Source organism: Trachypithecus francoisi, unplaced genomic scaffold, assembly GCF_009764315.1.
Source record: "Trachypithecus francoisi isolate TF-2019V2 unplaced genomic scaffold, Tfra_2.0 Lachesis_group13, whole genome shotgun sequence".
In the NCBI taxonomy this organism is placed as follows: domain Eukaryota; kingdom Metazoa; phylum Chordata; class Mammalia; order Primates; family Cercopithecidae; genus Trachypithecus; species Trachypithecus francoisi.
The window spans coordinates 70,951,621-70,960,885 of NW_022681458.1; the positions used below are offsets into that span (position 1 = coordinate 70,951,621).

Sequence of the window (9,265 nt, forward strand, 5' to 3'; positions counted from 1 at the left end):
TGTGCTTACATTTTTCTCGACTTTAAATGGCGCCATGTATGGTCTGTGTTTGTGTGTGTACGTTTTGATACATTTTAACTTTTTATAATAGATTTGTGTATCTTTTATGGTAGTAAATGATAAAGGCTTAGTATCTACGTATATTTTATGCATTCATGATATGACTTTTTCTTAATTGTTTTAATGTTTCTAGATATGCGTGCAGTTCGTCTGTTTTTTCAAATTGTCTCAAATCTCCAAAAATGTTTTCAATATATTTGTTTTTAGAAATCTCTGTATGTGGAGTCACACAGTCTAAACTCGTCTGTTTCAAGGGTCAACTGTGCTTATTATAGTCCCACAGTATCTTATTATTTTTGCTTTAAATGGTCAATTATACTTTAAAGAGATTTTTCTAACTAACAAAAGAGTCTTTTATTACTACTCAAATAGGTACCACTTCTGATTCTCTTCTTTCCTTTGTGTAAATCTAGATTTCCATCTGATATCATTTTCCTTCTGCCTTAAGGACTTCCTTTAACATTTCTTATAGTACAGATTTGCCAGTGAAAAGCTTTTAGCTTTTATATGTCTGAAGAAGTCTTTATGAGGTTTTCACTGGGTATAAAATTCTACGTTGACAATTTTTTTCCATCAGTACTTTAAAGATGTTGCTTCACTTTCTTCTGGTTTGCATTGTTTCTGACAAGAAGTCTTTCTATTCTTATCTTGTTTATTCCATACATAATAAACCTTTTTTTTTTTCCTGGCTGCTTTTAAGGTTTTTCTCATTATCTCTGGCTTTGGACCATTTGTCATGTGCCGTGGTATAGTTTTCTTCTTGTGTCTTGTGCCTGGGTTTGTTGAGCTTCTTGAATCTCTGGGTTTAGAATTTTCATCAAAATTGGACAATTTTCAGACATTATTTCTTCAAAAGAATTTTTGTTCTCCTATTTCTTTCCTGTCTGTTAATGGATTGCATTCATACGTTGAAACTAACCCCTTTCAATCTGCTTTTGAAGATGGGGCCTTTAAAGGGGTAATTAAGGTTAAACAAAGTTCTAAGGGTGGGGCCCTAATCCAATATGACTGGTGTCCATATAAGAAGAAGAAGAGATAACAGGGAGGCACACACAAAGAAAAGGCCATCAGACGAGACAGCAAGAAGGTGGCTGTCCACTGGCCAAAGAGAGAGGCCTCAGGAGAAACAGAACCTGTCAGCACTTTGATCTTAGACTTACAGCCTCCAGGAACGTGAGAAAATACATTTTTATTTAAGCTACCCAGTCTGTGGTATTTTGTTATGGCAGCCCTAGCAAATTAATATACTCTCTCTCAGGACTTCAATTACATATATATTAGGCTACTTGAAGTTATTCCACTGCTTATTGAAACTGTTTTTTGGGTTTTTGTATTCTTTTTTTCTCCCTATGTTTCATTGTGAACTTTTTTTTTTAGTTTCCTTCAAGAAAATATTTATTGCACATTATTAGTGATTATGTTTTATAGCAAATTAAATATATATGCTTTTCACAAACACAAAATGGGAATCAAAGCATCTATCAAATTTCAATATGGAACCATATCCTGGTTTTCAGAATTCAGCAGCCAGTCATGGTTCTGCACCAGGGCCTCCAGTCCATGATTTCCAGTTGTTGAGGATCTTTTCAGTAATTGGAACAAAATCTTCTTTTATGTGACAATTGTTTCCACATAAAACCCTTTTGGGGGTTCAGATAGTTCACTGGGCACTCCACTTGTTGAGCCATCCTTTTTCTGTACTTCAATACCTGATGGCTTCGCCATTTTCCAGCCCAAGCAAAGCACTGAGCCCACCAGAGACCAGGTGTCGATCCCATAGACCACCAATATTCGCCGGTACCAGGCCTTGAACTGGTTTTGATACTTGGGTATGCTGGCGAGGGCCTCCATTCTCTCAGGCCCACTGTGGAGGCGGCTCATTGTGAAATTTCTATTGCTGTGTCTTCAAAATCCATAAGTTTTTCTTCTGCGTAGTTTAATCTGCCATTATTCCCACCCAACGTATTTTCATCTCAGATTTATTTATTTTTTTTATTTTTTTTTGAGACGGAGTCTCACTCTTTCACCCAGGCTGGAGTGCAGTGGCTGGATCTCAGCTCACTGCAAGCTCCGCCTCCTGGGTTTACACCATTCTCCTGCCTCAGCCTCCCGAGTAGCTGGGACTACAGGCGCCCGCCACCTCGCCCGGCTAGTTTTTTGTATTTTTTTTTTTTAGTAGAGACGGGGTTTCACCGTGTTAGCCAGGATGGTCTTGATCTCCTGACCTCGTGATCCGCCCGTCTCGGCCTCCCAAAGTGCTGGGATTACAGGCTTGAGCCACTGCACCCGGCCTCAGATGTATTTTTATCTCTAAAAGTTTGGTTTGGGTATCTAAATTTTTAAAAAAATTTTTGTGAGTACATAGTAGGTATATATATTTATGGGATATATGAAATATTTTAGTACAGACAGGCAATGCATAATACTCACATCAGGGTAAATGGGGTCTTTATGACCTAAAGCACTTATCCTTTGTGTTACAAATAATTCAATTATATTGTTTTAGTTATTTTTAAATGTACAATAAATTGTTGACTATAATCACCCTGTTGTGCTATCAAATACGAGATCTTATTCATTCTAACTGTATTTTTGTACCCGTTAACCATGCCCACACTCCACCCCACCCCCACCTACCGTTCCCAGCCTCTGTTAACCATCCTTCTTCTCTCTATCTCAATGAGTTCAATTGTTTTAATTTTTAGTTTCCACAAATCAGTGAGAATATCTGAAGTTTGTCTTTCTGTGCCTGGATTATTTCACTTAACATAATGATCTCCAGTTCCATCCATGCAAATGACAGGATCTCATTCTTTATTCATGGCTGTATAGTACTTTATTGTGATATGTACCACATTTTCATTGTCCATTTGTCTGTTAATGGACACTTAGGTTGCTTAGGGAATCTAAATATTTTATTAATGCATTTTATATTTTAGAACAGTTCTAGATTTACAAAAAACTGAGAAGAGGCAGGGCACAGTGGCTCAGCCTGTAATCCCAGAACTTTGGGAGGCCGAGGTGGGTGGATCACCTCAGGTCGGGAGTTCGATACCAGCCTGACCAACATGGAGAAAACCCGTCTCTACTAAAAATACAGAATTAGCCAGGTGTGATGGCACATGCCTATAGTCCCAGCTATTCAGGAGGCTAAGGCAGGAGAATCGCTTGAACTCAGGAGGCGGAGATGGTAGTGAGCCGAGATCATGCCATTGCACTCCAGCCTGGGCAACAAGAGTGAAACTCCATCTAAAAAAACAAAACAAAACAAAACAAAAAAAACTGAGAAGAGGCAGGGCACAGTGGCTCAGCCTGTAATCCCAGAACTTTGGGAGGCCGAGGTGGGTGGATCACCTCAGGTCGGGAGTTCGATACCAGCCTGACCAACATGGAGAAAACCCGTCTCTACTAAAAATACAGAATTAGCCAGGTGTGATGGCACATGCCTATAGTCCCAGCTATTCAGGAGGCTAAGGCAGGAGAATCGCTTGAACTCAGGAGGCGGAGATGGTAGTGAGCCGAGATCATGCCATTGCACTCCAGCCTGGGCAACAAGAGTGAAACTCCATCTAAAAAAACAAAACAAAACAAAACAAAAAAAAACTGAGAAGATAGTTGTATGAACTGACTCATGTCCTCTCAAAATTTATATGTTGAGGCCCTAGCTCCCAAAGTGACTGTATTTGGAAACAGGGCTTTTAGGGAGGTAATTAAGTTTAAATGAGGTCAGAAGGATGAGGCCCTAATCCAATAAGACTGATGTCCTTATTTTTAAGTAGGGAAAAGACACCCCTCTGTCACTCTCCTTCTCTACAAGTGTAGAGAAGAGGCCATGTGATGACGCAGCGAGAGGTAGCTGCCTACAAGCCAGGAGGAGAGTCCTCAACAGAAACCAGCCCTGATAACTCCTTGATCTTGGACTTCTTGCCTCCAGAACTTAAAGAAAATAATTTTTTGTTGTTTAAGCCACCCAGACTGTGATGGTTTTTATGGCAGTCTGAACTGATTAATACCGAGCACAGGCTGGGCACGGTGGCTCACACCTGTAATCCCAGCACTTTGAGAGGCTGAGGTGGGAGGACCACTTGAGGCCAGGAGTTTGAGACCAACCTGGGAATCATGGGGAGATCCCATCTCTACAAAAAGTAAAAATAAATGAGCCAGACATGATGGCACATGCCTGTGGTCCCAACTACTCAGGAGGCTGAGGTGGGAGGATTGCTTGAGCTCAGGAGGTCCAGGCTGCCGTGAGCTGTGATCACGCCACTGCACTCTAGCTGAGCAACAGCAAGACCCTGTCTCTAAATAAATAAATAAATAAATAAATAAATACAGTGTACAAATACATCTGTTCAAGCCATGCTTTCAATTCTTTGGGGTGTATACCAGAAGTAGAATTGTTGCCAGTAGTTCTATATTTAATTTTTGGAGTAACTGCCATTCTGTTTTACATGTGATTAATTATTAGTAATAATAAAAACAAGGCAACGGTATGTTGTTTAAAAAAATCATAAAACTAGAATTTTAGTCATGCCTTTGCTACCAGCTCACTTCACTATGTGACCCTGACAAAATACTAAATCTCTTGGGGCCTCAGTGTCCTCATCTGATATAAAAATTGTGCTGAATGATTTCATGGTCACGTCAGTGCCAAAGTTTCTTGGCTCTATGACTCTAGGTGCTAGGATACCTGCTATCCCGAGTTGTGCACACTTGACAATACTACTGCTTTTTAAGTTGCTTGCTATTAAGGGCTGAGACAGGGTAAGGTCCCTAGTGGACTGAATTGAGTGTGGTGATCTCCAGAATGGCCAAAGGCAAAAGGCACATCGAAGATTGGGACAATAAGGGTAATGCTAGTCATCAAAACTAAGGGTCAGGAGCAAGGGCTTTGTGTAGGAGCCAGGGACACCAGGAAGAGGTCAGGCTAGAGGTTGCCTAGCTAGACTGCAAAGCTGAGTGGTGACTGGCTTCCTTATGTTGGCCATAGGTGGTGCTGGACCCCACAGTTCTGTTAGACTTCTCTGTGTCTCAGTCTCCCTTGCTGTAAAACAGTGGTATTAATTGCTGTTTTTCTACCAGTTAGGCTAGAGATAAACTTTGAAAAGAACTAGACCTTAATTTTTTCTCTCAAATAAAAAAACTAAATGTGAAATTTATTTAAGGTGGAGTAAAAATAAAAATTGGTGAATTTGAGTGAGAGTACATGGGAGTTCTTTGCACTATTCTTGCAACTTTTCTGTAAATTTAAAATTACGTAATTGGATTAATGTGGACATAAAGATGGGAACAACAGACACTGGAGACTCCAAAAGGAGGAAGGGAGAGAGGGCGGGCAAGGCTGAAAACCTTCCTGTTGGAAACTATGTTCACTATCTGGGTAATGGGACCAATAGAAAGAAGCCCAAACCCCAGCCCCGTATGACATACCCTTGTAACAGACCTACACATGGGCCCCCCGAATCTAAAATAAAAATGAAAATTTAAAGATAAAATTACATCAAAACTGTAAGTTACCAAGGAAAAGAGGAAAAACTTATTTAAGAAGGAGAATGAGGCCAGGTGCAGTGGCTCACACCCTATCATCCCAACATTTTGAGAGGCCTAGGCAGGAGGATCACTTGAGCCCAGGAATTAGAGACCAGCCTAAGCCCAGGAGTTAGAGACCAGCCTGGGCAACGTAGTGAGACCTTGTCTCTACTAAAAATTTAAAAAAAAAAATTAGCTGGGCATGTGCCACACACTTATAGTCCCAGTTACTCAGGAGCTGAGGCAGGAGAATAGCTTGAACCTAGGAGTTCGAGGCTGCAGTGAGCTGTAATTGTGCAACTGCACTCCAGCCTGGGTGACAGAATGAGACCCTGTCTCAAAAAAATGAAAAAGAAGAGAAAAGAAATTTACCCACAGCTTCTTTTTTTTTTTTTTTTTTGAGACAGAGTCTCGCTCTGTCGCCCGGGCTGGAGTGCAGCGGCCGGATCTCAGCTCACTGCAAGCTCCGCCTCCCGGGTTCGCGCCATTCTCCTGCCTCAGCCTCCCGAGCAGCTGGGACTACAGGCGACCGCCACCTCACCCGGCTAGTTTTTTGTATTTTTTAGTAGAGACGGGGTTTCACCGTGTTAGCCAGGATGGTCTCGATCTCCTGACCTCGTGATCCGCCCGTCTCGGCCTCCCAAAGTGCTGGGATTACAGGCTTGAGCCACCGCGCCCGGCCACCCACAGCTTCTTTAGAGTTGATTTTGGCCCAGCATGGTGGTGTGTGTCTATAGTCTCAGCTACTCTGGAGGCTGAGGCAGGAGGATCATTTGAGCCCAGAAGTCTGAGGCTGTAGTGTGTTATGGTCATAACTGTGAATAACCCCACTGCAGGCAAGCCTGGGCAACATAGGGAGATCCGTCTCTAAAAACAAACAAACAAAAAAGGATTGATTTTGTATGCATAGATGAACTGCCTCCAAGGCAAAACATCCAAATCATCTTATTAAAATGTGTTTTGACATTGACCCTAGAAGTACATCCAAATACCAATGTATTCATATTAACAACTCTAATTTGTCATTAGAAATTCAAGCAGCCACACTTCCAAATTTATCAGCTGATGATAAACCCTTGCATCGTACACTTAAATATTGTGAATTTTATTATATCAATTATAATCAATAATTTTTTTAAAAAAGAAAACTATAAAAATAAGTCATTCCTTTTTATTGCCCCAATATGTTTATCCCAGTGGATATCTGGTGTTAGGATCACAGTAACTGCCATTGCTAATAAATAATAAACAGCATCAATTGATAAATGCTGAACATGGGACACTTAGAATGACCTAAATTCCCACCTTCTCTCTTTTGTCAGTATAAATTAAAAATAAGAGAGAGCAGGTGGTTAACATAATGGAATTTGCTTCACCAGGAGGCTGCTATGGTGAATTATTTGATCTGAAATAAAAAGGTGATAACGATGGGGATCATTTGAGATCAGATGTATCAACTCTCCTTTGTATTCTAGGGCAAATATTAGAGGGTTGAATGATTCTCAAGCTGTAGATATTTCTCAGGTCTATTTTTAAGCTCAAACTGGCTCTTTCCCAGAAAGAAGAGAAACAAAAATCTACTGGCAGTAAAGCCTTTACCTTTTTTCATTGAATTTTCTGAGGGGATTAAAAAAAATCTTCTGAAAATCCAGGACAGATGGAGCATTATGAAGAACACTGCAAAACAGAATACTTTCAGAGAGTACTTAGAAGAAAATAAAATGTTCAAAAAGACCTTGTCTTCAAAAAAAAAAAAAAGAAAATCGGTTGACTAAAGACAAAGTATCTGATGTAGTAAGTATTTGCCTTTCTTTGAAGGAACTGGAAACAATAAAACCCAGTCACATTAAATTGTTCTCAAACTTGGTGTATTAGGCACCAGTCCAAAGGATTTCCATCTGAAAAGTTGGTAGAATTCTTTTTAGCAATAAAATAGTTGAATGATTTGGGTAATGTTGGAGAGAATTGATAAAAATGTGCTCATTAACATTCATTCTCTCTTTTTCCTAACTCTGAAACTATTCCTTAGATATCAGAAAAGTTAAATTTAATGCAGTGGAAACTCTCCAAGGGAAAAGGAATAGCAGAAAAAAATCCAGATGTGGCAGCCCTGTTGTGTGCTCACAGGGGTTGCACAGTCTCCACTTGTAGATGGGTGAACAGGTATTAGAATCAGTTACCTGGCTCTTTGTAACACGTACAGAATGTGAGGTGGCCTATGCCAGGCTGGAGGGACAGTGAGAAGGGCTCTGACACTACTTCCCAGTTCACCATGACTCATTGCTACCAAACCACTGGGAATGAGCCAGTATAAGGGAACATGTTACAGCAGCCAGTGAAATAGACCAAAAAACTGTCAGTCCCAGGAAAGTACTGGAGAGGAGAATTGCAAGTGTGGCAGCGAATCTTTGCCAAACAGATACAGTTGATTTTTTTTTTTTCTTAAAAAGTCACACTTGACAAATCCTTCCGAAGTTTCAAGGGGAAAAGACATAAACTTCCATTTTGTTATCAATAAAGGTAGCAGGATATAACGGGCTTAAATACCATCTTAAGAATAAAACATAGAGGCAACATGGCAAGCTATAGCAAGAAAAGAAAAGAAAAAAAAAACAATGAAGAAAAAGAAGTGCAGTTAAAAACAACAAAAGCAAAATCTTCCTTGAAGGGAAACTGGGAGCACATTTCCTTGGCTGAAGATCCAGTGTGAATAAAAGGGGAAAAAAATAACATCTTGATAAGGCCAAATGAAATGGTAAACCAACCTTTAGTATTAACGAGATTGTCAAGAGATCTTTAGATGGGTGATTTGGAGTGCTGGCATTTTGACACCTGAGGCTGTTTACCAAGCTTAAAGAAATTGGCAAAATCTCAAAATGCTTTCAAAATCACTTCATTGTGATTCTCTTTAGATCAGCAAAAATCAAATAGATGCCTATAGCTCATAGATGAGGGAGTACTAAAAAGCATGAGTGTGGTGTTGTAACAAATCCAGCCGGGCGCGGTGGCTCAAGCCTGTAATCCCAGCACTTTGGGAGGCCGAGACGGGCGGATCACGAGGTCAGGAGATCGAGACCATCCTGGCTAACACGGTGAAACCCCATCTCTACTAAAAATACAAAAAAAACTAGCCGGGTGAAGTGGCAGGCGCCTGTAGTCCCAGCTACTCAGGAGGCTGAGGCAGGAGAATGGCGTAAACCCGGGAGGCGGAGCTTGCAGTGAGCTGAGATCCGGCCACTGCACTCCAGTCCGGGCGACAGAGCGAGACTCCGCCTCAAAAAAAAAAACAAATCCAAAGTGTTTGTAAACCATTGTCTGTGTCTTTGAATGTTTGGAATTGCAGGATGATTGCAGAAAGGATGACCTGCAAGTGGATGGTCAGGCCTGGCTGCAAATGGATGTCTGAAAGAAAATGGGGATCCTAGGTAACCCATCACAGCCCTCTATGCGCTTCAGAAACCAGCATGGTTTGATTATGTCATTGCCTCTAAGTGAATGCAGGTGACACTGTTTTGATCATTTGATGAACATGCCTCCTCCAGGGACAGTGTGATCCAAGATGCCAGGTCCATTTCAGGGCCTGAATCAGATGTCCAGAATCTCAAAAAGACTGGGAATTAGACCTGAGTTCTCAATGGGGAGGACTTCTTAAGGGAAATTTTTTTTCTTGGCTAAA

General features: G+C 40.8%; 1 pseudogene; it reads right to left on the reverse strand.

The window, feature by feature from the left end:
* Positions 1–1,591: 1,591 nt before the first annotated feature.
* LOC117094200 lies at positions 1,592–1,941 on the reverse strand (annotated as a pseudogene).
* Positions 1,942–9,265: the final 7,324 nt, after the last annotated feature.